We start from the raw sequence: 6,000 nt of genomic DNA on the forward strand, positions 1-6,000 counted from the left end.
TTGAAAAGGAGATATATTGTTCCATCTTTGTTCCAAAGCATTTCCCTTCTCAAAAGCTGTGCTTTGAATTTAGAGGCTGTTATGAAGGTTGGACCCTCAAGAGAATAAAGGCAATGTTGAAAGTGAGGCATGGCTGAAATCTGGGCCAAGGCCCTGAAATTCTGATATTGTGAATCTCCCAGTGCCTGCCTGGGGCCTCTGGGAGTTGCTGATATTGAAGACTCTCAGCTGAAATACATTCTGTACCTTAATTTTTTTACTGTGTCAATTTCCATTCTAAATTACTCATCAGCTTGGGAATATTCTGGTATTAGTCTTTACCCTGGTGTTACAGTTTTTCTTCTACTTTTCTAAATTTGAAACTTAATAAAATGCCCTGTGTAGTTAAGCCTTGCTCCTATCTTCTCCCTTGCCATCTCTTTTCCCTAAAGCTTAGCCATGTTTTTAAGCTTCAGAAGTTCTTGGAAATTTTATCTTGGTACTTTTGTTACTTTAAATTGATTTTCTATACAGGGGAAGTCCTCCTGGATTTGACCTCTATTCGTTTTTCATCTCATCTTTACGTACACACACACCAGCTGTTACCAGGTGTCGAAGAAAATTGGACAATGGGCTGTTGCTGGCAATAATTCAAAGCATCAATTTCCCCCACTATCTCTGAACTGTGCTGACATTCTTAGTGGCCACTGGGGGGAGTCACATACCCGTGTTCTCTCGGCCTTAACAGAGGCCCTTTTTAAGAGAGGGTTATATTTAGCTTGTGGTCAATATGAAAAGTAAATTGTTTTAAATGCCTTTGGAAAGAAAACAAGAATTCAAATTGTCAAATTTATGGTTTAAACTTGAAAAAAATCGTATTTTATTTGGCTTTCTCCACTTCTTTTTCTAAAAAAAAAAGAAAAAAGAAAAAAGACTGCCTGCTTACGGAGAAATGCTCTCCTGTCTTTTTCACACACTCCTGAGGATGGTGGCTGTGAGGCAATTAAAACTCCAAATATATTTGTCTTGTTTAATTCATCAGTACATGTCATATATATTAGAGCTCCCATATTCTCCAGGAGGATGAATCAAACAGCATTACAGGGCATAATTTTAATTTCATTCTCTTTGTTTTGCATCTCTCAGCTGTCTCTGAATTGAATTCGTTTTTAACTCCATCATCTAAGAACAAACTTAAGTCAGAGTCAAGAGCTGATCAATGCGATGGGCAGCAGAAAGATGAAGGGTAGAGACAGCAGGACCGCGGCTTTCACAGCAGTTTATGAGTGGTTATTTTGTGTATTGTTTGAACACAGTATTTAAAAAAAACTGAGAAAGAGTGATGAAATAAAAAGTGTCATCCTACCTCAGGACCTGGAATTTATTTTAAGAGTCTTTTTTTGGAGGAAAAGAGTCTAATCTATATTGAGAAATATTGGATGTGGGATTTAAAAAATCATAAACCTAGTGACTTAAGACCTTGATTAATGTGATGAAAACAGAAAAAACTGTACCGCTGAGAACCTTGTGCTTGGCTTATTTGTAAGAAGGAGCCCTTGTTTGATTAGACTGAGGTGGTAGCCTCTTCATCTTCCTACAATGAAATTTACCAAGTTTCATAATCTAGTTCCTGTTTCCATTTAACTGTGATATAGTTATTTGAGGGATAATAACTTAAAAATCTTAATATTTAATCATATTAATGAGGTATCAGATTTACATAAACTATATGTTAATGCTCATTACAGTTAAAAAAGAATCTTCTTTAGGAAGAAATTAAATTAAGCAATTAGAATTCTATGTCCTAAAAAGATCATCTTAATTAAACCCTTTTGGTTTTTCTCTAAAAAAAATGTCATACCCATGTTTGTGACCACATTTAATTTTTGAAGTCAACTTTAGTTATAGATGTGATTAGAAAGTTGATGGTTCAACAGAATTATTAAGGTTCTATTTTTGTAAAGAAAGATACAGTTTTGGTGGATCATTTGGGGGGAGTAGTTTGGTAGAAAAGTAGAATTTTTTGAGGATTTGCTTTATATTAAACATTTTATGTAAGTTTCCTCATTTATTCTTTCCAATAGCACAATGCTATGTATACATTTTAAAGATGAGGAAATTCAAATGCAGGTGTTACTTAACAAAGAGTGTGAACAACTAGTGACAAAAACATTGTCAGAACAGGTCTCTGTAATGCCACCATCTATTCTCTTAGCTTAAAATATTTTGTTTTAATTTTGTACCATTTAATTTCAACTGTTGTATATGTTTATTTATACAATGTGTTTTGTTAATTTTAGAGTGCTACATCAAAATAGTGTAAACAAATCCATGTTGTCTACCTGTGTCAACTTACATAGAGAAACTTACACAGCTCTTCACCAAAGGCTATGCTGATTAACCGTTTAACTATTTTTCTTTTCCCAGAACTCAAATTTTCAGATTTATTAAAATTTTCACTGTGAAGGAATAAATGTAGGTGTCTTGCTCTGGTATCTAATACCTCCTTACTGACTTAGAGATATATAAGTAAACTTATTTCTAATAAACCTCTTTTCCCATTTGCAGTGTTGAGGACTACCTTACTTTCTTAGAGGTAAATGGGAACCCCACATGAATATTGGAGAAAGAATGAAGGGGAAATGTGATTATTATTTTTTTGGTAGCTCAAATATTCAATTGAAGAAAATGTTTATTGGATAATAGGAGAAAGAGGTGATGTTGGAGAAGGACAATAAAATATGCTTTAATCACAGTGATGAGTGAAACATTTTTTTTAGTCCTTTAATTTGTTTCTTGGACCAGTAGTATATGTCATTTAACAAAAAGGCTTAGATTAGCAAATGAGTGCTATGCAGAAAGTACTGGGTTGGCCAAAATGCTCATTAGGTTTTTCCCATATGATGCATGTAGCAGTGCTTAGTGGTCTTTAACTTCATTCAAAACAATTTTGTTAGGTTGTATTGTGAAAGCTGTCATAGCAGCGTTCATTTTAAAAAACATTAAAATTGGTGAATTTTTGTGTAGTCACTTTAATATTGAAGAGAGAAGGAAATACTCAATATTTTTGGCATGTTTGCTTATTTCAAGAAAGGTAAAAACACAACTGAAATGCAGAAAAAAGATTTGGGCCTTCTAGCCAAGATGGAGGCGTAGGTAGACACACTGTGCCTCCTTGCACAACCAAGATAGGGACAACAACAATTTAGAAATAGAATAACAACCAGAACTGGCAGAAAATTGAACTGTATGAAAGTCGGCCAACCATGGAGTTAAAATAGACACATTCATCCAGACCAGTAGGAGGGGTGGAGTTGACGGACGGGCAGACAGGGGTCGAGGCACAAATAGCAGTGGGATCGGGTAAGTAAGGCATTCTGGGCAAGCAAGATCACAGCCGGTGGACCCTGGGCACAGGTTGGCAACCAGCAGACCCAGTGAGGTAGTGATTGTGAAGCAAGGCATTGCGCACAACCCAGGGTCCCAGCCCTGGAAAATAGAGCCTTGGGGCACTGACTGAAAACACCTGTGGGGGTTGAGGCACAGGGAGAGACTCCCAGCCTCACAGGAGAGTTCGTTGGAGAGACCCATGGTGTTCTAGAATGTGCACAAGCCCACCCACATGGGAATTAGCACCAAAAAGGCCCAGTTTGCTTGGGGGAAGCGGCAGAAGGAACTGAAATCTGACAGAGAGAGGAGTGAGCGTCATTGCTCCCTCTTGGACCCATCCCCACATACAGCATCGCAACCCAGTGACTGGGTTGCCCCGCCCTGGTGAACACCTAAGGCTCCACCCCTCACTATACAACAGACGTGACAAGACAAAAAAAAATGACCCAAACAAAAGAACATATCAAAGCCCCACAGCAAATACAACTAAGTGACTAAGAGATAGCCAACCTATCAGATGCACAGTTCAAAGCACTGGTGATCAGGATGCTCACAGAATTGGTTGAATTTGGGGTCACAAATTAGATGAAAAAATGAAGGCTACACTAAGTGAAATGAAGGAAAACGCACAGGGAACCAATAGTAATGGGAAGAAAACTGGGACTCAAATCAATGGTTTGGACCAGAAGGAAGAAAGAAATAATCAAACAGAAAAGAATGAAGAAATAAGAATTAAAAAAAAATGAGGAGAGGCTTAGGAACCTCCAGGACATCTTTAAACATTCCAACTCTGAATTATAGGGATACCAGAAGGGGAAGGGGAAGAGCAACAAGTGGAAAAGTTATTTGAACAAATAATAAAGGAGAACTTCCCTATTCTGGCAAAGGAAATAGACTTCCAGAAAGTCCAGGAAGCTCAGAGAGTCCCAAAGAAGTTGGACTGAAGGAGGAACACACCAAGGCACATCATAATTACATTAGCCAAGGTAAAAATGAAGGAGAGAATCCTAGAAGCAGCAAGAGAAAAGGAGACAGTTACCTACAAAGGAGTTCCCATCAGACTGTCAGCTGATTTCTCAACAGAGACTTTGCAGGGAAGAAGGGGCTGGAAAGAAGTATTCCAAGTCATGAGAGGCAAGGGCCTACATCCAAGATTGCTCTATCCAGCAAAGCTTTCATTTAGAATGGAAGGGCAGATAAAGTGCTGCCCAGGTAAGGTCAACTTAAAGGAATCCATCATCACTGAACCCTTATTATATGAAATGTTAAAAGGACTTATCTAAGAAAAAGAAGATAAAAAACATGTACAGTAAAATGACAGCAAACACACAGTTATTAATAATCACACCTAAAACAAAAACAAAAACAAATGAAGCAAACAACTAGAACAGGAACAAAACCACAGAAATGAAGATCACATGGAGGGTTAGCAACAAGGGAGTGGGAGGAGGAGAGAAGGGGAAAAGGTACAGAGAATAAGTAGCATAGACAGTAGGTAGAAAATAGACGGGGGGAGGGCATGAATAGTATGGGAAATGTAGAAGCTAAAGAACTTATGACACATGGACATGAACTAAAGGGGAGGAATGTGGGTGGGGGAGGTTGTGCAGGGTGGAGAGGAATGAAGGAGGGGTAATGGGACAACTATAATAGCATAATCAATAAAATATATTTTAAAAAAGATTTGTACAGTGTGTGGAGAAGGTTAGTGCTATGACTGATGGAATATGTCAAAAGTGGTTTGTGAAGTTTCTTGGTACTATTGACATTTTGGCTAAAAAATTCTTTGCTGTTGGGCTGTTTTATGCATTGGAAGATGTTTAGCCACACCCCTGGCCTGTATCCACTAGAAGCCAATAATGGAAATAGCTGATATACTCAAACTATCCAAATCAGTAAATTATTAGTGGAAATGAAAAATGTGTCTGTCATTTTATGAAAAAAACTCAGTAGACTATTTGGCCAACCCAATAGAAAGTAGGGGATACTTTATTAGAAGAATAAACATTATTACAGTTAAAAGAAATACTTTAAAATGACAATGGATTTTATCTCAAATTTTGCTGGACCAACATCACAGTCCAGGCAATCAAATAGTCAATATGTAAATTATGTATAATAGATCAAATTTAAATAAAAAAAATAGCCAGAGATTCAAAGTGACCTCAATACATTCTCTCAGAAGCACACTGTTTGCCATGCCCTCATCGGCGCAGTGTTCTAGGCACAACTTGTCTTAAATAATTTAATCTGGCTTCCGAAGGTCACTATTTGCAGTCAGCAATCTAGCTTCTGAGTCTACATTATTAATTTTTTAATTTAGAAAAGAACTAGAAAGCATGTGTCCATATTGTTTGGAAATCTACTTCTAATTTGCTGAAGAGTTAAGAAAATCCTCATTACCCCCAACTTTTTATTCTGAGAACCTCATAACTCCAGAGACGTTTAAGCAAAGGCACAGCAAAGACTCACATGTCCTTCACCTAGAGTCTGAGATTGCTAACATTTGTCACATTTTATTTCCCTGTTTCTCTGTCTCTTTCTCCACACACCCATTTATTTAAAAACCTGTTTGAAAATAAGCTGCGGACATTGCAGACATCATGCCATTTTACCCCTGGACGCTTTGGC

Source organism: Phyllostomus discolor, chromosome 1 (assembly GCF_004126475.2).
Source record: "Phyllostomus discolor isolate MPI-MPIP mPhyDis1 chromosome 1, mPhyDis1.pri.v3, whole genome shotgun sequence".
In the NCBI taxonomy this organism is placed as follows: Eukaryota; Metazoa; Chordata; class Mammalia; order Chiroptera; family Phyllostomidae; genus Phyllostomus; species Phyllostomus discolor.